Source organism: Rana temporaria, chromosome 2 (genome assembly GCF_905171775.1).
Source record: "Rana temporaria chromosome 2, aRanTem1.1, whole genome shotgun sequence".
NCBI classification, from domain to species: Eukaryota; Metazoa; Chordata; class Amphibia; order Anura; family Ranidae; genus Rana; species Rana temporaria.
Window position 1 is genome coordinate 433,551,892 of NC_053490.1, and position 23,408 is coordinate 433,575,299.

General features: G+C 48.4%; 1 protein-coding gene across 4 annotated transcripts in view; it reads right to left on the minus strand.

The window, feature by feature from the left end:
- LOC120927567 (inactive peptidyl-prolyl cis-trans isomerase FKBP6-like) overlaps positions 1-23,408 on the minus strand; it is a 201,433-nt gene that overhangs the window by 152,629 nt on the left and 25,396 nt on the right. The gene's annotated exons all lie outside the window — the stretch shown is intronic.

Here is a 23,408-nt window from a genome sequence, read left to right on the forward strand (position 1 = left end):
TGGCTTCCTTCTGGCCACCCTGCATCCAGCTGATCTCGGCACCCGCACCTGCACCAGAGCACAGCCCAGCCCAACCAAGCACATTGGAGAATCTGAGCGATATTTTCTGCTCTAAGAGAGAACCGCGCCAGTAGTCCCAGTGCCAGGCAGGCACACATGCAAGTAAGAGGCCAATCAGCAGTTTTTAAACATGTCTTTTAAAATAAATGATAAAGCACTATGAGAATCCCGCTTTGTTTTTCCTGTGGTCCCAAATATCGTTATTGAAGCCATCGTTCGTTATTGTCACATATAGGTAGATTCACAAAGAGTTAGGCCGGCTTATCAGTAGATAAGCCGACCTAACTCTGAATCTACGCCGGCGTTTGTTTAAGTGTATTCTCAAACAGAGATACACTTAAACAAAGCTAAGATAGGCCGACTTGCGCCGTTCTATCTTAGCTTGCAATGTTTCTGATGGCCGCTAGATGGCGCTTCCATTGCGGCCGGCGTAGATTATGTAAATGAGGGGATACACCGATTCACGAACGAACGCCAGGCCTACACCGTTGCATTACGTCGTTTCCGTAAGGCCTTAGGCGGCCTAAAGTTATTCCACCTATGAGGTGGAATAACAATGTTAAAGTATGGCCGCCGTTCCCGCCCCGAGGTTCGAAATTTTCGCGTCATTTGAGCAAGTCGTCCGCGAATCGGGAGTTACGTCGTTTACGTCCGCGTCTAAATCAATAGGCCCGTACGGCCTACTTAGCCGCAATGCGCACTGGGAAATGTAGTCGCCCGGCGCATGCGCAGTGTCAAAAAACGTGAGGTCAAGCCTCATTTCCATACAACACGCCCCCCTCCAAGTCATTTGAATTAGGCGCCCTTACGCCCGCTCGTTTTAGGCTACACCGCCGTAGATTAGCAGGTAAGTAGATTGTGAATCGCTACTAGCCCAACTAATTTACGGTGGTGTAGCCTAAAAAGGCTAGGCCGTCCTAAATTTAGGCCAATCTACGTGAATCTACCTAATAGTGTGCAGGCACTTGCACCTGCTCAGCGTATTTGACCTGCTTTTCATTAAGGGGGTCCAAACATTGTGGTAAGCGCATTTGAATATCCAGAGCACATTGGGTGAAGTCAATTAGCTGGTGAAGGCTGTTTTTCTACCATCTGGAAATCTGATTGCATGATCACCTTTAGCAGAACTTTTTCTTCTAAGACTATTTTTCAATATGAACTTTATTTTTTGTTTTTTATATGGTGTCTTCACTATTTTTTCACAGTTCAGTGGCAACAAATTCATCTGTTTGTACATTTGATTATCTTTATATATGCGATATTATATGTATTGTCCATATCGATAGGAGTGTGAGACCTTTTCACATTTGGTTTATAATAGATTCACCAGTGTAATTCAATACCCGCCGTTCACTTAGACAGGTATCATATATATTAATTCTAGCGCCTTCTATAGCACTTCTTTACATACAAGGAGAAGACTGATCAGAGATGCAGCCAAGAGGCCCATGATCACTCTGGATGAACTGCAGAGATCTACAGCTGAGGTGGGAGATTGTCCATAGGACAACAGTCGTATACTGCACAAATCTGGCCTTTATGGAAGAGTGGCAAGAAGAAAGCCATTTCTTAAAGATATCCATAAATAGTGTCATTTAAAGTTTGCCACAAGCCTCCTGGGAGACACAAACATGTGGAAAAAGGTGCTCTGGTCAGATGAAACCAAAATCGAACTTTTTGTCAACAATGCAAAACGTTATGTTTGGCGTAAAAGCAACACAGCTCATCACCCTGAACACACCATCCCCACTGTCAAACATGGTGGTGGCAGCATTATGGTTTGGGCCTGCTTTTCTTCAGCAGGGACAGGGAAGATGGTTAAAATGAATGGGAAGATGGATGGAGCCAAATACAGGACCATTCTGGAAGAAAACCTGATGGAGTCTGCAAAAGACCCGAGACTGGGACGGAGATTTGTCTTCCAACAAGACATTGATCCAAAACATAAAGCAAAATCTACAATGGAATGGTTCACAAAAACATATCCAGGTGTTAGAATGGCCAAGTCAAAGTCCAGACCTGAATCCAATCGAGAATCTGTGGAAAGAACTGAAAACTGCTGTTCACAAACGCTCTCCATCCAACCTCACTGAGCTTGAGCGGTTTTGCAAGGAGGAATGGGCAAAAATTTCAGTCTCTCGGTGTGCAAAACTGATAGAGACATACCCCAAGCGACTTACAGCTGTAATCGCAGCAAAAGGTGGCGCTACAAAGTATTAACTTAAGGGGGCTGAATAATTTTGCACGCCCAATTTTTCAGTTTTTTATTTTTTTTTAAAGTTTGAAATATCCAATAAATTTAGTTCCACTTCATGATTGTGTCCCACTTGTTGATTCTTCAAAAAAAAAATAGTTTTATATCTTTAAGTTTGAAGCCTGAAATGTGGTAAAAGGTCGCAAAGTTCAAGGGGGCCGAATACTTTCGCAAGGCACTGTATATTACACACACACACACACACACACCTCAAAATTTCAAGTCCTTAGCTACTAGCCAGGCCTTAGGAGTTACTCGCCACCAGTTGGCCCACCAACCCCTACCCTGCACCCCCATTTTCGGTGGTAGTGCTAAATGAGAATGGAAAAGATCATCCAGTACATGCCAGCAAAATTGGTATTAATAGGGGACTTCAATGCGGTTCTCTCAACAGAGCTAGATAGACCAAAACCCCCCAAACAACACTCAACAGAATTATATAATTGGGCACAGGTGATGGGGGTAACGGAAATTTGGCGATGGATGAATCCAGGAGAAAGGGGATATTCATGTTTCTCCACTTCCTATAAGACGGCATCCAGAATAGATTTAGCATTTACTGAATACACGATGCTAGCAGATATCGTTGAAGCCATATATCTCCCAAGTGGTCTTTCGGATCATTCTCCTTTATTTTTGTCAATACATATTCCAATCCCTAAAAATGCATCACTGTGGAGATTAGCCCTGCAATGGGTGAATCACTCAGAGATATTAGGGAAAATGGAATCAATAATTATGGAATACTGGGAGAATAATGCAGGATCAGCTTCAGTAGAGATTGTGTGGGATGCGTTTAAAGCCTATGTACGAGGACAATATATATCAAATATTTCAGCAGTCAATAAAAAACAGAAGGTTAAGGAACAGGAGCTGGAAATACAAATTGAAGTACAAAGGGAGAAATATGGGCAAGATCCCAGCAGCATTAATTTTGATGAAATAATGGCAGCACAAAGAAATTTACACCTACATATGGAAGAAATAACAAGACTGGAAATGCATAGAAATAGGCAGAACATTTTTGAATAGGGAGATAAGGGGGGTAGATTCCTAGCAAGGCTGGCGAAACAAGAGTACCAAGCAACAATTATATCAGAGATAGAGGATTTAAATGGACAGATAGTAAAAGAACCTAAAGAGATATTAGAGGCCTTTAGAGAGTATTACAATATGCTGTATACCTCCTCCCTTCTATCTGGCTTCTGCCGGAGGATATGACGGACCTATTGGACCAGATAGCTCTTGGATGGCTGTCTGATGGCGAGAGGCGAGCATTGGTTCGTCCCATTGTGGTGGAGGAGATTATGGAGGTTATACGTACATTTTCGGGAGGAAAGGCACCGGGCCCGGACGGAATCCCGGTAGAATTTTATAAAAAGTATGGAGCATTAATAGCCCCCAAATTAGCAGAAGTATTTACAAGTGGGTTAATGCAAGGGGCCTTGCCAGAGTCTATGAGAGAGGCACACATAACACTAATATATAAGGAAACAAAAGATCCAAAACTATGTTCATCGTATAGGCCAATTGCACTATTAAACACAGATTTGAAAATATTGACAAAAATATTAACATCTAGAGTACAGCCTTTGCTCAAAAGTATAATAGATTCAGATTAAACAGGATTTATGCCACAGAGAACAACAGATATTAATTTACGAAGGTTGTATACGAATATACATGCACATCATATGTATGAGGGATCAAGGACAGTGGCCTCTTTGGACATTGAGAAGGCTTTTGATACAGTGGAATGGCCATTCCTTTGGGAAATACTCAGGAGGATGGGATTCCCATTAATATTTATAAAGTGGATCCAAATAATTTACGAGAGGCCGGTGTCCGCAGTGAAATTAAGAGGAAGATTGTCGTCCTTCTTCCAACTATATAGAGGCATGAGACAGGGCTGCCCTCTCTCTCCAGCGCTCTTCGCAATTGCAATAGAGCCAGTGGCAGAGGCTCTTAGGACTACATTAAACATCCAGGGACTCCGGGTAGGGGGGCTGGAGGAGAGGGTAGCCCTGTATGCAGATGACATGCTTCTATTTTTGAGAGATGCAGGTCCATCTCTGGAAGGAGCGTTAGAACTGCTGAATGCCTACTCAGTATACACAGGGCTTAAAGTGAACTGGGGGAAATCCATACTGTTCCCTATAGATCAAGGAGCACAAAAAACTGCCGATTCGAATTCACCATTGAAATGGGTATTGGAATTTAAATACTTAGGCATAAAAATATCTAGGCAGGTTGAGGATTTTCGGAAATTCAATTTAGATCCGGAGGTGCAGGAACTTGGGAGGAAAATAAAAATTTGGGCGACATTACCTTTGTCATTGCTAGGACGTATAAATTTGGTAAAGATGAAAGTTCTTCCTAAATTTCTATATGCTTTTAGAAACTCTTCACAGTGGCTGCCTAAAAGCTTCTTTATACAGCTACATGGAATGCTATCTACATTTATATGGGCCAATAAACCAGCTAGAATTAAGTACACTGATGAGACCGGAAGCACAGGGAGGATTGGCATTCCCAGAGTTCCATAAATACTATACAGCTGCACAGTTAGTGACAGCAGGGAGATGGTTAGACTCGGATGGGTATGACTCGGCTACCATGTTGGAAGCAGCAGTGGTCCAATCGGTAGAAGCACTGCAGGGATTGCTGTATAGGGTGATTAAAACAAGGCGAGATTTGACCCCAGCGATGAGAACAACAGTCAAAATATGGAAAGCCGTCATAGGAAGAGAAAGGGAATTTTTTTTATCTCCGAATACTCCATTGTGGAGGAATCCTGAACTACCGCACCTGGATTTAATCCAGGACCCGGGAGCATGGACTAGATGTGGGGTGAAGAAATGATCACAGTTGATACAAAGAGGAAAGTTTCTCTCATATGGGGAAATGAGACAGCTTTGGAACATTTCTGAGAGCTATGCGTTTAGGTACAGGCAGCTTAGTCATGCCTTATTAGCCCAGTTCCCAGAGGGGACTCCACAACTAATATAATCAGATGTAGAACAAATGGTAAAAGGAGGGAAGATGACATTCTCAAATTTTTATGGATATCTAATAAACATTATGCCCTCAGATATAAGTAAACTAAGGGAAAATTGGAAGAGAGAGGTCCCGGGTTTGGAGAACTGGGAGGAAGTGTGGAAGTTCCCAATGCAGATACTGGTATCACTCTGAGATAAATTGATACAATATAAAATTATACACAGAAGTCACTATACACCATATAAGCTACATAAGATCTCACTGACCAATCCTCAGAACTGCTGGAGATGTGCAGATACTCCAGGAGACTTCATGCACATATTTTGGATTTGTCCAAAAAAATAGGATTTTTGTACTCACCGTAAAATCCATTTCTCTGAGTTCATATACGGACACAGCCTTCATTTGACATTAGGGTTATATCCGCTTTCACTAGGAGAGTTTAGGCAGAAAAAAAGCACTTAAAGTGTTAAACACAAACCTCAGTGCAGCTCCTCCCAGGGGGCGTGGCCCCCCCGGGTTTAACCCACACCCTGCTCAAGCAGCCTCAGTTCGTAACAAGCAGTACAAACAAAGGAGGGGTGGGTGCTGTGTCCGTCTATGAACTCAGAGAAATGGATTTTACGGTGAGTACAAAAATCCTATTTTCTCTTCCGTTCATAGACGGACACAGCCTTCATTTGACATTAGGGACGTCCCCAAGCAGTGTCAAAAAAATTCGAGGGGTGGGAATATAACACAGCAAAACAGGTTACACCCCAAACAAAAACCGGAGTTGCTCAACGGAGGAACTCCAACCATAAAAGCCGCCTGTAACATCTGCGGCCGAAGGAGGCATCAGAAGATGCACAAACATCCACCTTGTAAGACTTTGAAAAAGTGTGGATCAACGACCAGGTCGTTGCCATACATCCCTGTAACACAGAGGCATGATGCCAGAAGGCACAAGAGGCACCGATCGCCCTGGTCGAATGCGCCGTAACCCAAAAGGGAGGCGCCTGCCCCTTCAGGGCATAGGCCTGAAGCACAATCCGTCGGATCCACCCAGAAAAGGTGGCCGATGAGACTACCAGGCCTCCTTGTAGGACCAGCCACCGACATGAACAGTGAGTCCGACTTCCGGAATCGTAGCAGATAAGTACACTCGTAGGGCCCGAATCACATCCAGAAGATGTAAAGTGGCCGCCTCCTTGCATTTCGGCCGAGGACATAAGGATGGAAGAACAATGTCCACATCAACGTGAAAAGCCGAAACGACCTTGGGGAGAAAAGACGTCTGCGGCCGCAGCACCACCTCATCCTTATGGATGACCAAGTAGGGAGCCTTGCAAGACAAGGCCGCCAGTTCAGACAAACACTCGTCTGATCGAGGTAATTGCTACCGGTAAAAATCACAGTGGAGATGCCCACGCTGAGCCATGGCCACGTGACAACGCAGACCTTCCTGGGCTTGAACCCAGAGTCAATGCATGAAGGGCAGGAACTCTAGCGCTGAGCTAAACCTGCTCCCTTTTTGTGACAGTCAACAAAAACCCTCCCGAATGTCCACAAAGGGAACATCCAGAAGAACCGAAAGGACTAAATTCAAGTCCCATGGGGGTAGTGGAGGGGCCACATGCCAGACCCCCAGAACAGACGTACGCACCAAGGAGTGCGACGCCAAGGCTCATTGAAAGTAACAGCCAGAGCAGAAGACTGACTAACTGTACTAAAGGCGAGAGAGAGCCTGATCCACTCCCAGCTGTAAAAAAAAAAAAAAAACAGCAGAATCCTGGACACCACGTATGTACGAGGGTGCCATTTCATCTCCTAACACACAGAGATGCAGGCCTTCCACGTATGATGTAAATCCTACGTGAGGTAGACTTCCGTGCAGGCAGCACGGTAGAGACCACCGAGCCCAATAGGCCTCGGGCCTTCAGCCCCAGGCTCTCAACAGCCACGCCGCTAAGCCAGTGGCTGTAAAAACAGGGTGGACCCTGTAACAGAAGATCAACCCCCAGGGGAAGATGCTAGGGGCATCTGCCACCAGACGCACCAGGTCCGCGTACCAGGAGCGACGCGGCCAATCTGGGGCAATCAGGATTGATAGAATCCCTTCGGCTTCCACTCTGCGCAGCATGCGAGGATGAAGCTACCGAGGAGGGAAGGTTTAAATTAAACGATAGTGACCCCCAAGGAGTCACCAACGCGCCTGACGCGTCTGCCCACAGGTCCCTTGACCTGGCCAAAAACATGGCACCTTCCGGTTGAGGCGGGACGCTGGAAGGTCCACGCCTGGAGTGCCCCACTTTCGGCACAGACACTGAAAACCCCTGCGGTGGAGAGACCACTCTCCTTGGTCTAGCGCAGTCCGACTTGGGAGTCGGCTCGCCAATTCCGTACTCCCGGAATGTACATGTACAATGTACCGATAGAGCCGGAACGGACCTTTCGGCCCACCGAAAGATGTGCGCGACCCTCGTCGCTGCAACAGAACTCCGTGTGCCTCCCTGATGGTCGACGTACGCCCCAGCATCGTCGGACAGGGTCCTGAATGGTCGGCCCTGTAGATCCAGGGACCACCAGGCAAGGCAAAGCTTGATCCAGAACATCGATTGGTAGGTGGGACTCCACCTGAGTCCAGCGCCCCAGGGCTGACTGGGTGCCCCAAAAAAAACCTCCCCAATCGGAGAGGCTGGCATCTGTCGCGACCACTGTCCAGTGACATGGCAGAAACGACTTCCCGGCCCGAAGCACCGGAAACGTCAGCCACCACACCAGGGACCAGTTGACTCAACTGAACCTGGTAATCCAGAGATGACGGAAGCTTGTCCTCACGTGACAGCAGTTCCCTCTGTAGCACCCTGGCGTGGAATTGGGCATACGGAACCGCCCCGAAAGAGGCCACCGACAGACCCAGAACCCTCATGCAGAATCGCAGAGATGACCACTACTAGGTCGACAACTGCTGCCCAGCAGATTGCAGAGTCTGAATTTTTTCCGTTAGGAGAAAAAAACTCCCGCCCCGGCAGAATCCAGGACTAGTCCCAGGAAATCCAGTCCCTGAGACGGAATCAACACTGACTTCTGACAAAACAGAAGCCAGCCAAACTCTTGGAGAGTCTGGCACGTGACAGACACGGCTCCACTAATTCAGAGCCCGAAGAAGCTCATAGGAGAATGTCGTCCAGACATCCCATGATAACAAAACACCCGCTGTAACAGCCGGGCCAGTATCGGGATGAGCACCTCGTTGAGAACCCGTGGTGTCGACACCAAGCCGAGCAGGAGGCCAAAAAAGAAAATGGTCCTCCCTGAGCGCAAAGCCCAGAATCTCTGGTGCTTTGAGCATATGGGAACATGCAGGTACGCGTTCATGACATCCAAGGACGCCAGAAAATCCCCATCCTGAAATTTTGCACTTTGACAAAAAAACAAACAAGGGCCTTGAGGCCCAGGATTGGACGGACCCCGTCCTCCTTTGGGGACCACAAACAGATTGGAGAAAAACCCCCCGAGCCTGTTCCACGAGGGAACTGGCATAATCACTCCCCCGACCAGAAGATCCTGGACAGCCCCTGACAGAGCCAACCAGCGAGCCAGAGGGCAGAGGGAAAAAAAACTTTTTGTAGACAAGAGAGAAATCCTATCTCGTACCCAGAGGAAACTACCTCGCAACCCCAACGGTCGGAGAGGAGAGACCCCCACCGAGCCGCGAAATCGCGGAGCCAGCCCCCCACCCGAGATGTGAGCGGAGGCAAACCTCCAAGCGGAAGCCGGCTTGCTGGGCTTGCGGCACCAGGGGCGCCTGTGTCCACAGTGGACGTCCTAGCCCCCTGAAAATGTTTTCCTGCCGCACTTGGCGGGCGAAAACAAAACCGCATGGGGAATAGTAAATGAGGGCCCTTGCCTACAGTGAGGCACCTATCCTTTTTCAGATTTGCGGGAGCAGAGTGCTCACACCGCCTGTGGCATCTTTTATGATGACATTCAGAGACACCCACAGGGTAATACCACCAGGGACTACTGAAAAAAACGTCCACAGACCAACCCCCAGCCATACAAGGCAGGGCAGAAAACACCGCGCAGGCGGAGGCCCTGGAGAGCAAGGGGAGCATATCCAGGGTCGACACACAGACAAAACATCTGACCTAATACCAACTGGTCGGTCAGGACCACGCAGGTCATAGAAGCATTCTGCGCCTCCAGCTCCCCGTCCGGGAAATGTCTGCGACACCATAATCCCGGCCAAAACCAGACTCACCTCCGCCCCCCCCCCCCCCCCGCTGTGAATATGGAGCGACCACATCCACAGCACCCCTATCAGCGGAGTCCCCAAAAGCAGGAGCCCCTTCCCCAGGTAATGTGGCAGCCTTGTTTCAAAACAAGCTACCCAGCTGAACACAGGGGTGGGCGAGACACCCTGATACAGGAATCCTCCCCAAAAAAGAGGGGACAGACCGCAAGTATTTTGTACTCTGCGACTGATCCCAATCCTTGCACAACATATTCCAGACATGGAACACAAGGAAAACACATATTGCGGTGCGGGGCGGCACGGAACCCAAAAGGGACTGACACCACTGATGCCACCGCCGAATCCACCATAGCTATGGTAACCCGCACTGCAGTGTCAAGAGCCCCAACAACAGCACCATCAAGTGCTGACCCTGAAACAGGGCCATCCTTACAGTCCGTGTGGACTTCAGCCAGCAGCTACTGACAAATAAAAAAAAAAACAGAGCCAGAGGCCTGATTCCCTGTCAGAAAAATTAATTAAAATAATAACATCCCAGAGTGAGGCAGAGGGGGGAAAGTATTGCAACTCCCACATCCTCCAACACTCCCATCCTGACCCAAACGCCTCAGGGATTGCCAGCACAGCATCCCTGGAGGCCGCAGGAATAGGGACACCAAGGGTTAACAACCCCTAGTACTGGCAGGCTCCACAGGACATCCCCCCATCCGCCACAGAGAACAGGGAAACCCCCCCCCCAGAGGACTCACCGTCCGACCAGACCGCCGCTGCCCAGAGCTAAAAACGCTGCCTGTGCCACGCCATCCAAAGGAAAAAATGCAGAGCCGTACGCGCCGTCATCCTAGGCACAAGAGCTGTATCAAGATGGCCGCCGATATGTCTGCGGGCTCCGAGAAAATGGCCGCCGCAATTGCAACTGCGCCATATAACACCGCCGTCAGCGGCAAAATGGCGCCCGAAAACGGCGTTTTTTTTTTTTAAAAACACAGCAAAGCCCCAGTGACACATGCAGTACACAGGCCCACAGTACCCCCTCCGCACATATGGCAGGACAAAAACAACAACACAGCACCCACAGCAGTAGCAGCCCCCAGGTCAGACTGAGCCCCCCAAGCGGGCCCCCCACCCAGAAACTGGGAGGGAGAGGAAAAAAGGGAGAGAGGAAAGCAGGGCAAACCCTCAGTCGACCTCCCCAGGGGAAGATTCCAGCCAGACCACTTACCTGAGCAAGAGGCCACTACTTACCCGTCATGCGACCACCGGCTGGAGGTATCCCAGACAGATCCAACGTCCGCTAAACGGCATGGCTGTCGGCCAGACACACTGTGACAAAGCCATAAAAGACCGGTCATATGTGTGCCCTAGAACAAAAAGTTCCCCGGCCGCCCCTGGAGCAACGGGGCCTGTCGTGGACGTCCCAAAGCTGAGCTGAGGGCCGGCACACGCTCGATGGCCGAACATGGGGGTACTACAAGAGTCGAGGACCCAGCCTGTCACCCAGTCGGCTGTTGATAGAAGAATCACAGAATTCCAAAAATGCAGGAACAAAATAACAAAAAACGAGAAAATCGCAAGAAAAAAAAATCTCCAAAGTACAGGAACTCCAGAGTGCCTGACTCTCCTGACGTTAGGCAGGAAAAAACTAAGGCTGCTAGAGCAGGGTGTGGGTTATACCCGGGGGGGGCACGCCCCCTGGGAGGAGCTGCACTGAGGTTTGTGTTTGTTAACACTTTAAGTGCTTTTTTTCTGCCTAAACTCTCCTAGTGAAAGCGGATATAACCCTAATGTCAAATGAAGGCTGTGTCCGTCTATGAACAGAAGAGAAATAGTAGTGTTCTGGAGAGAGATTCTGAGAATGATTGCAAGAGTGACATCTGTAATCTTGGAGCAAGAAGCGGAAATCTGTCTCTTAGGATTGGTGGGGGGTAATATTGGTTCGAGGGAAAGGAGAACGCAGATAGGCCTGTTGCTGTTTTATGCCAGGAAAGTAATAGTACTAAACTGGAAAAAGCCAGAGGCCCCTTCAGTAGTACAGTGGAAAAATTTAATAAACAGCAATCTGACACTGTATAGAGAGACATATTGCAATAGAGGACACGGGGAGAAATATGAGAAAGTATGGGCAAATTGGATAGAGAAATCTATAACAGCGTTGAGATAAAGGGGGAAAGTGGGAGGTAAATCACACCATTGAAAAAAGGGGGAAAGAGGAATGAATGGTATTGGGTGGAAGGATATTGTATGAATGTTTCGAATAAGTAGAGGAATGTTATTGTAATGTAATTGAAAATGAATGTAATAAAGATGCATGATTTTATGTTTTGTATGAAAAAAAAAAAGAAAAGTTCTTTAAAAAAAATTAATAAAGAGATTTATAAAAAAAAGAAAGGAATTTCTCTGGTTTGGTTTCTCCTTCCCAGTACACCTCTACCTCCAATGCATTTCCCCTTCTCCTTTGCCCACCTCTACCTCTAATTCCTCTTCCTAGCATAACTCTGTCTCCTTACACCCCCCCCCCCCAATCCAGCACATCTATGCTTTCAATTTCCCCCCCAATCCATTATACCCAAGGCTCCAGATCCACCCCCCTCTCCATCATACATGTGCCTCCAATTCCACCCACCTCCCCTAATCTGGTATACCAATGCCTCCAATTGCACCCCCTCCCCCAATCTATCATACAATATGATAGATTGGGGTGGAATTGGAGGCATAGATGTAACAGATTGGAGAGGGGGGGGTGGAACTGGAGGCACATGTATGATAAAGTAGAGGTGGAATTGGAGGCTTAGGTACTATTTAAACCTATGTCTTCAATTCCACCCCTCCCCCCAAACCATTATACATATGCCTGCTATTAACAGCCCCCTCCACGCAAACCAGCACATCTAGGCTCTCGAATCCCCCCCCCCTTTCCTCACAGCACATCTTGTTTATTCTCCCATTATACCAATGCCTCCAGCACGTGCTGCTTCCAATCATTGCATACTGTCATATTTAATATTTACCATTCTCCTGCTTTAGCCACGTGGGTCAAGTATGGTACTCAACTGAGGGCGGACCAAGTGTGTTCAAGCCCACCCACTTAGTACTGCCCTGCAGAGATATGCACCGCCCCACTTAGCTGTGCGGCAGGAGAGAGGTGGAGGGGGCGGTCCCAGGCGGCTGTTTTAATCTCATTGAAAGCCTGTGATGTGAGCCTATTCTGGGCGGCTGTTTGACTCGCATTGAAAGTCCACAATGTGAGCCTGAGCAGGGTGGGTATATGCGGCAGGAGGGGGGTTTGTCCCAGGCAGTTGTTTTACGCCTATCGCCAAATGTGAGCATCAATGTTGAGGGCTTTGTATGTGTGAGATACAGATATATAAAATTACACACACTTCATCAGGAAGGGCCGATATTAGGATTATGGCTGCAGCCAAGATTTTGATATTAATCTTTAGTGCAGGTGATTTTTTTTTTTGTAAAAGTCATCTGGGGGACTAAAAAAGAGATTTTTAATACAGCTTACCTGTAAAATCTTTTTCTTTGAGTACATCACGGGACACAGAGCGGCATTCATTACTATATGGGTTATATGGAGTACCTTCAGGTGTAGACACTGGCAATCTCAAACAGGAAATGCCCCTCCCTATATAACCCCCTCCCATAGGAGGAGTACCTCAGTTTTGTAGCAAGCAGTATGCCTCCCAAAATGGTCCTCAAAAAAGAGGGGTGGGAGCTCTGTGTCCCGTGATGTACTCCAAGAAAAAGATTTTACAGGTAAGCTGTATTAAAAATCTCTTTTTCTTTATCGTACATCACGGGACACAGAGCGGCATTCATTACTATATGGGATGTCCCAAAGCAATGCTTACAATGAGGGGAGGGAGAACATCTCCAAGACAAAAGGATTTAATTTAGAGATATACTCAAATCATAATAAATCCAACTTAGTTGAGAAAAATAATTTTAAATTTAACTCAAAAAAGAGGAGCCCCCGGAATCCGAGGGTCTCAAACTGCAGCCTGCAGCACTGCCTGCCCGAAGGCAGTATCAGTATTCCTTCTTACGTCCAACTTGTAGAATTTTGTAAACGTGTGGACAGAAGACCAGGTTGCCGCCTTGCAAACTTGAGCCATAGAGATCTGGTGGTGTGCTGCCCAGGAGGCGCCCATGGCTCTAGTAGAATGAGCCTTTAATGATACTGGAGGAGGCAACCCTTTCAAGCCGTAGGCCTGAGTGATTAATTGCTTAATCCACCTAGAAATGGTGGACTTTGCAGCTGCCTGCCCCTTCTTGGGCCCATCCGGTAGAATGAACAGCACATCTGTTTTCCGGATCTTCTTTGTAGCTTTAAGATAGGCCTTCATGGCCCTGACAATATCCAAGGTATGCAGCAACCCTTCCTTTCTGGAAGTAGGTTTAGGGAAGAAGGATGGTAATACCAAATCCTGGTTCAAATGAAAACTGGATATGACCTTCGGTAGGAAGGAAGGATGAGGGCGGAGAACGACCCTGTCCTTATGAAAAACAAGATATGGTTCCTTACAGGATAAGGCCGCTAGCTCCGAAACTCTTCTTGCGGAAACTATGGCAACCAAAAATACTAACTTCCTTGTCAGTAGAACCAAAGGAATTTCAGCCAACGGCTCAAACGGTTGTTTCTGTAAACTTGACAGAACAAGATTTAAATCCCACGGACAAAGCGGGGATTTAACTGGAGGTCTAATACGTAAGACCCCTTGAAGGAAGGTCTTAACCAGCGAGTGGGTGGCCAGCGGCCGCTGAAACCACACTGACAGAGCAGAAATCTGTCCTTTGATTGTGCTTAATGCCAATCCTTTATCCACTCCTAGCTGGAGAAAACTTAATACTCTATCGATGGTAAATTTGCGAGAAAGCCATCGCTTGGACTCACACCAGCCTACATAGGCCTTCCAGACCCTGTAATAAATCACCCTAGAGACCGGTTTCCTGGCTCTGATTAGGGTAGAGACTACTTTCTGAGACAGACCTCTACCCCTGAGAATCAGGGATTCAGCTTCCAGGCCGTCAAATTTAGATGCCGTAAGGCAGGGTGGAGGATCGGACCTTGCGATAGCAGGTCTGGCCGTAGAGGAAGAGTCCAAGGGTCTCCCACTACCATCTTTAGGATGAGTGAGTACCATGCCCTTCTGGGCCATGCTGGAGCTACCAGGATGACTGGTATGTGTTCCACCCGGATCCTGCGCAGCAGGCGGGGTAGTAACTGGAGCGGGGGAAACGCATAAAGAAGTTTGAACTGATGCCAAGGGCAAACCAACGCATCGGTTCCGCAGGCCATCGGATCCCTTGAGCGGGATATGAACCTGTCTAGTTTCTTGTTGAGTCTCGATGCCATGATATCCACGTCCGGCACTCCCCATCTTTGGCAGAGTGCTTGAAAGACTTGTGGATGCAGAGACCATTCCCCCGGCCATAGAGTCTGGCGGCTTAAGAAGTCCGCCTGAAAGTTGTCCACTCCTGGAATGAATATTGCCGATATGCAGGGCACATGCGCCTCTGCCCATAGGAGAATCAAGCTCACCTCTCTCTGAGCGGCTTGACTCCTGGTTCCCCCTTGGTGATTTATGTATGCCACGACCGTGGCATTGTCTGATTGAATTCTCACCGGGAACCCCTGCAATTTTGACGTCCAAGCCCTGAGGGCTAGTCGAGCAGCTCTGAGCTCCAAGATGTTGATGGGCAACTGCTTCTCTGGCTTTGCCCAAGTACCTTGGCGAGTGCAACCATCCAAAATTGCTCCCCAGCCCGTCAGGCTGGCGTCTGTGGTCACTATCTTCCAAGCCACTGGGCTGAAAGACTTCCCCTTCAGTAGATTCTGAGGGTCTAACCACCAACACAGACTTTGTCGGACTCTTGATAAGAGCGGCAACGGGATATCCAAGGCCTGTGGCCTTCTGCTCCATGCTGACAGGATGGCTGCCTGTAGGATGCGAGTGTGGCTCTGGGCGTATGGTACCGCCTCGAACGTGGCCACCATCTTGCCTAGTAACCTCATACATAGGCGAATAGTCGGTTCTTTCTTGCTTAGAACCAGTAGGATTAATTCCTTGATGGCTTTTACCTTCCTCAGAGGTAGGAACACTCCTTGTTGTTCTGTGTCTAATCTCATGCCGAGATATTCCAACTGCCTTGTGGGCTGGAAAGCTGACTTTTCTCGATTTAGGACCCAGCCGAACCTCTCGAGGTATTGGACCGTGAGGGCCACTGCTCGCTCCAAGCCGGGAGACGAGTGGTCTATGACTAGGAGGTCGTCCAGGTATGCTAGGATCGTGACCCCTTGGATCCTTAGCTTGGCTAGGATCGGAGCTAGGACCTTCGTGAACACCCGGGGGGCCGTAGCCAACCCGAAGGGAAGCGCCACGAATTGGAAGTGACGCGAAGCCACCATGAAGCGTAGATATCTTTGATGTGGCTGATAAATTGGAACATGAAGGTAGGCATCCTTTATGTCTATGGACGCCATGAAGTCGTCCTTCTGGAGTGTGGCAGCTGCTGACCGCACGGATTCCATCCGAAATGAGCGGATCTTTAGATATGCATTTACCATTTTTAGGTCCAAAATTGGCCTGACATCTCCATTGGATTTTGGGATGATGAATAGGTTGGAGTAGAAACCCAGCCCCTGTTCCAGGACTGGCCGGAATCCGAGGCGGATCGTTTGGAATCCTCGACTCCTGGAAATGAGGAGGAGGAAACCTTAGGAAATCTAATTTGTAGCCTGTGGCCACGGAAGACCGTACCCACTCGTCGGGAATGCTGGCTTCCCAAATCTCTGAAAAGAGTCGCAGCCTTCCCCCCACCTTCGTGGGTGGGGGCGCCCCTTCATAAGGTTGGCTTGGGGGCTGGTTTTGCTGGTTTGCGAAACCACTGCCTTTTGCCTCTAACAGCCTGTCCTTGTGATTTGCTGTTGAAGCCGAAGTTTGCTTTTGCAGGAGGCCGTCGATACTGCTTGGCATTAGAGGGCCCCTGCCCAGGGGAATACTGTCGTTTAAACGCAGGCCCCTGAACCTTCTTCTTAGTTGGCAAGAGAGTACTCTTGCCGTTTGAAATGGTCTGAATGTATTTATCTAGGTCTTCTCCGAAGAGTCGTCCTCCATGGAAGGGGAACCCTACCAGGAGCTTCTTGCATGGGGGCTCAGCCTCCCAGCCTTTTAACCATAAGAGTCTTCTCATATGGATAAGGGATAACGATAAACGTGACGCTTGCTGGATAGAATCCTTGATTGCGTCTACCGTAAAACATATGGCCTTAGGGACATCCGAAAATTCTTCTGCCTGCTGGGCAGGAATAAGTTTAAGCATCTGCTTAAATTGATCCGATAATGCTTGAGCGACCCCAATCGCAGCCACAGCTGGCTGTACTACTGCCCCTGCAGTAGTGAAGGAGTTCTTAAGTAGTGCTTCCAAGCGCTTATCAACTGGATCCTTGAACACCTGTATGTTTTCTACAGGGCATGTTAACGATTTGTTAACACATGGGATGGCTGCGTCCACTGCAGGAGTAGCCCATCTTTTGGAAAATTTTTCTTCCATAGGATATAGGACAGAGAACTTCTTAGGTGGTAAGAAGATCTTATCTGGCTTGTTCCAATCTTGGAACAAAACTCCCTCTAATAGAGGATGGATCGGAAACACAGCATTGCTTTGAGGCGCCCTCAGTGAGCCCAAAGCTGAAACCGTCGATACCTGGAGATCTGGTACTGGCAAGTTGAATGCCCTATGGACCAAGTCCGACAATCCTTGAATCCACCAGCTCTCCCTCAGGGAGACTGCCCCAGACTCCTCTGTATCCGGATCTTCGATCCCTGAACCTACTTGGTCCTTGTCCAAGAGGTCGTCCAATTCCCCTGAGGAAAGGACCTCCTCTTCTGAGGGTCCGCGCTCGGGCGACGGAGATCTATTCCGCTTACTGCCCCGCATAGCTGCGGCTATCATTTTACCCATGCTTTTCTGCATCTCTTTTAAAGAGGTGAGTAATACCTCCTCCGTGACCATCTTAGGGTTGGACTGACCCGCGTCAGCTCCAGCCCCAGATCCCGATGGCCCCAAGGCTCCCTGTGGGGAAAGCAGCGGCATAGCTTTGTCCGAGACCTCAGACTCTCTGGGGGAATCCCCACCTCTTGTACCCTTGTTTTTTGATGCCATGGTACAATACCGAGGTACACCTGCTACTTATTGGTACCTGGGACTTATAAATAGTTAAATGCCCAAACACCTGTTTGGGGGATAAAAAATGCTTCCTCTCCCCTAGATGACACTTTTTTTTTTTTTTTTTTTTTTTTCAAATCTAGGAAAGAAAAAACATTCTGTCCCCCTGAGTAGTATTGCAAGAAAAACTATGAGATGGAAAAGAAACAGCCTATTCCTAGGCTTGAAAACAGTCTTTCTGAAGACTGCAATATTCTTTCTGGCCACTGTGTGTCCTCGGCGCCCCGTGCTTGCCGTTCTGGTCTTTCCTCCTCAGTTCCAAAGTATTGAATGAGCTATATGGAACAAACAAGGAAGGGCCGCCCCTTCCTTAAGCCACTGACCCGCCCTTCCCCCCCAGCAATCTCAAACAGGAAATGCCCCTCCCGACAGGGGGGGGGTGGGGTTGGGAGGAAGGGACCTCTCTGCTCCAGCAAACTGCAGCCTGCAGCCTGGAACCATGAGGAGGTCAGCGTTTTGCCTGCTTTGCAGGCCGTGAGGAGGAAGACTGAATGGAGCATCGCCTGGAGGCTTGCAGGTAAGCACAGCTCTCTGACACACACATATACTTTTATATCACACAGGCCCCACTCAATGCTTTTCCAACACTACAAGGGAGGTCACATCTTATGGGGAATAATACATATAGAGCCATCCTATCTTTATGATATGTGACTAGTTTGCCAGATGCAGCGCATAACTTTAGGCATGTCCCCTGTGACCCCCCAGAAAAAACCTGCTAAGAACCAAGTTCCGCAAGTTTTCCCCTCACTTACCTGCTCCATGCCGCAGGACTTTGCCAAGCAAGAGGCCCAATCTTCCCCCATCTCGGTGGGGATGTCTAGACCTTCAGGCCCTGGGTTCCTATGAAGGATCCACTGTCCTGGGCCCATATAGCACTCTGGCAACAGAAACATTAGGCACCCAAAGGTTTCTAAGTTCTGGGCCCAGGGTCCAGCTCTCTAAAAAGAAAAGCATTATGGGCTATACCCCAAGGGTTTGGGGTCCGGTTACTGACCACTTTAGCGCTGAGGCTTTTTTGGACAGAACCGGTTAGCTCACCTAATCCCAAGGATGTGGAGGCAAGCTAAACCATGACTAACACCTAAGACACTGGCGGAAAAACTGAGGTACTCCTCCTATGGGAGGGGGTTATATAGGGAGGGGCATTTCCTGTTTGAGATTGCCAGTGTCTACACCTGAAGGTACTCCATATAACCCATATAGTAATGAATGCCGCTCTGTGTCCCGTGATGTACGATAAAGAAATTTGCATTTGATAAACTGCTGCTCAAATATTGCGTGACAAAAAAGAAAAAAAATTCAGCTACCACAAGTTTATTCTGGATGGCCTGTGCTTTCAGAAAATATATCTCATATGGGGCTTCTTAATAATTTTCAAGCATAAAAAAATAGAGAAGAAAAAAAAAAAACGACATTTTGTACTCACCGTAAAATCCTTCTCTGAAGTCCATGGACGGACACCGCTTCCATATACTCTTGACTGTAGGGATTATGTTCCGTCTATTAGGAGAGCACTAGGCAGACATGTTAATGGTTAAAACATGTAATTTTTAGCAAAGCTGAACAACCCCGCCCAGGGGGCAGTCCGTCTGGTCATAACCCCTCTCACTGCAGTGAGCAGCTCAGTTCGTCAAAAAGCAGTACAAACCTAAAAAGGAGGGGTGGGTGCTGTGTCCGCCCATGGACTTCAGAAAAAAAGATTTAACGGTGAGTACAAAAATCCTATTTTCTCTTTTGTCCATGGACGGACACAGCTTCCTTATACTCTTGACTGTAGGAACGTCCCCAAGCAGTGTCAGAAAAACAAGGGGTGGTAACAGCAATCAAAAAACACAAACTTCACCCCAACACACCAGTTTTCAACGGAGGAGTTGCAACCTTTAAACAGCCGCCTGCAAAACTTTGCGGCCGAAGAAAGCATCCGAAAATGCACTCACATCAACCTTGTAAAACTTAGTAAAGGTGTGAACGGACGACAAGGTCGCGCCCTTGCACACCTGTGAGACAGACGCTTGATGTCGGAAAGCCCAGGAAGCACCAATTGCCCTGGTCGAATGCGCTGTGACAGGAAAGGGAGGCACCCGCCTTTTCAGGGCGCAAGCCTGTATCACGATCAGTCCGATCCACTGAGAAATGGTGTCCGACGAGACCGCCAGGCCTTTCTTTGGACCAGACACCAATACAGTGAGTCTGACCTCCGAAACGGATCTGTAGCAGACAGATACACCCGCAGAGCACGTATCACGTCTAGGGAATGTAACGCAGCCTCCTTGGGATGCGAGAGCCGAGGACACAAGGATGGAAGTACAATGTCCTTATTTAGATGAAAAGCCGAAACCACCTTCGGAAGAAACAAAGGCTGCGGGCGTAGCACCACTTTATCCCTATGGAGGAACAAGTAGGGGGACTTGCAAGACAGGACGGCCAACTCAGAAACCCATCTAACAGATGTAATGGCCACTAGAAAGGCAACTTTCTGGGAGAGAGTGTCAGGAGAGGAATCTCTCGGGATTGTTCTCAAAAGGGGGTTTCTGAAGTGCCGAGCACCAGATTCAAATCCCCCCTTGTCGGCCTGGGAACACCTACCTGCGGGCCCTGACTGATAAAAAATACTGCTTCTGCGTGGGGAAAAAAAAAAAAAAAATAGAGGGTTCCTTTCTGGACTGAGGGAGGAGCGTGCTCTTACCCCCATGACATCATTAATGTCATCCAGTGAGGCTCCAATTACTCTCCCTCCCCGGAAGGGCAAATTCACTGCAGTGATAAGTGCTCCAACAAGTGCCTTGTCCTGCACTGACCCGGACATGGAGTCACCCTTACTGTCCGAATGGTCCTGGTCCGCATCCTCTGATCCCTCAGAACAGGGGCACATTCTGCTCACCGAAGGATGCGAGCAACCTCAAATGCTGCAGCCGAGCTTCTTTTTCCTCGATGGTTGACTGGACCCTGACCGGACGTCCCTGAAGCCTCAGAGACCATGTGGAGAGGCACAGTCTGATAGCCCCAAGTTCCAACACATTGACCGGCAGACAGGATTCCTCCTACGTCCATCGATCCGGAGTTGACTGAACACCACAGACACCCCCTCCAGCCGGTCAGGCTGGCGTCCGTCGTGATCACCGTCCAGCAAAAAGGAAGGAGCGACCTCCCGGACTGAAGGGCCTGGAAATCTCAGCCACCATACAAGGGAAGGAAGCCCTGACTAGTTGACTCACCTGGATTTGACAATCCAGGGACAACGGAGACTTGTCCCATTTGGACTGGATTTCCTTCTGCAAGACACGAGTGCGGAATTGAGCATACGGTACCGCATCGAAGGTGGCCACCATGAGACCCAGGACTCGCATGCAGAAGCACAGTGTCGACCACCCGGCGGATGCCAACAGCTTAATTGCCGACCGAAGAGTCTGCAACTTCTCCAAGGGGAGGTAAACTCTTGCCTCTGAGGAGTCCAGAATTAAGCCCAGGTACGCCAAGCGCTGAGTCGGCACCAACACCGACTTCTGTAGGTTCAACACCCAACCAAACTCTTGAAGAGTCTGACTGGCGATCGCCACATCCTCCTCTAATTCTGAGCCCGAAGTGGCTCTGAGCAGGAGGTCGTCCAAGTTGCCCACTATAGCGATTCCTCGCTGTCTCAGCAAGGCCAGAATCAGAGCGAGCACCCACCGCCGACCAGTATGGAGTGGCTGTCTGCCAACCCTGGAGCAATGGGGTATGTCGCGGCCGACCCTGCGCGTAGCTAAAGGTCTGCTCACGCTCAATGGCCAGGCTGGGAAGACTACAAGGATCTATATTATCCAGCCTGTCACCCAGTCGGCAGTTAAAATTAGATCTCAGGATCAAAAAACAAACAAAAAATAAAATTTAAAATAAAAAGGTTTTCCAGGACTAATGGGCCCCTAGGGAGCTGGGTCCTATGCTAGGCAGAAAAAAAACCGAGCTGCTGACTGCAGGGTGAGGGGTTATGACAAGAGGGGGCCCGCCCCCTGAGCGGTGCTGTTCGGCTTTGCTGTGTTACATGTTACTTTAACTATTTAACATGTCTACCTAGCCCTCTCCTGATAAGACGGAACATAACCCTACGGTCAAGATTATTTGGAACTGTGTCCCTCCATGAACGAAAAAGAAATTAGGGTTTTTACACATTATATGGGAATTGTCAGAATTGGCCCAGACTTGAGGTAGTGAAGGCCCAAAAGCTACTAAAGAACAAGCCTGCAGCTATAAGCATGTGTTTCCCCTTTGACTGCCATGACATATAGGACCAACAGATTAAAGGGCACTTCCAGGCAACAAAGTGAAAGTATTCACACAATTGACACAAATTGCTGAGCCCAATTCCTTACAGAATAGACAAAGACCCCTCCCCATGGTTATTAGGACAGCATAAAGCTGGCCATAGATGGGTCCATATTTTTTTTGTTCAACCAGAGTTGTGGATGTGGCAATCCTCCCTCCTGTGTCATTGTATTCTGAAAGCAGGGAGACTTCCTCATCGTCAAAATACACAGATCAGTGCTGCAAGCTATGGCAAGCAAGAAAAATACAGACAGGGTGGCTGTACAGATGTGGATTGGAAAATCCACTTCTGTTCAACCACAGTGGCCACACATGGATAGAAATTCGGCCAGTCCTTGCTGCACCAGACGAGCTTCGATGGTATATGGCAAGCATTAGAAATGTGCTTTCTGAGGCTTTGCCATTTACCTTCCTCCTCTCCACTGCATGCGTCGCTAAATACATTTAAACAACTATGAGAATCTTCATTGTAATGATCTTTTTTCTTTTTATATCAAAGTGATTGTAAGAGCCCATTCACACAGGGGCAGCACGACTTTGGGGGCGACTCGGCAAGGCGACCTGAAGATGACTTCAGAGGCGACTTGCAAAATGACTTCTGTATAGAAGTCAATGCAAGTCGCCCCCAAAGTCGTACAAGAGACATTTTTCTAAGTCGGAGCGACTTGTGTCGCCCCTATTAGAATGGTTCTATTGAATAGAACAGGACACGACTTGTCAGGTGGCTGTCGCCCCTGACGAGTCACCCCCGTGTGAATGGTCTCTAAAGCTTTGCGTTTTTTTTAAATAACAAACATGTCATACTTGCCTCCACTGTGCAGTTTGTTCTGCACAGAGTGACCCCAAATACCATCTTCTGGGGTCCCTCGCGGCTCCTCCCCGCATCATATAACCCCCTAGGAGAAGGGGGGTTACCTTGCGGGCGCTCTCCCGAGTCCATCATTAGGCGTCCATAGATGCCGAATGTAGGACTCGGCCCCACCCCCGCGTCATTGGATATATTGATAGCAGCGCATCCATTGGCTCCCGCTTCTGTCAATCAAATCCAATCAAGAGCCGAGAATCCAAGGCAGAGGAAGAGCACGTCTCCGCCGTGGGAAATTCCAGGGCATCCTATGCATGAAGGTGAAAAAAATCCTGGCAGTGTTTTTTCACCTTAATGCATAGGCTGCATTAAGATGAAAAAAGTTTTATAGTGTTAGGCTGGCCATACACAGATCAAAATTTGTGCGGTTCAGCAGACATGGAGATATCAATTCATGTATGGATGGGGAGAACGATTGGTAGATCGATATCTATATTCCCACACTGTCG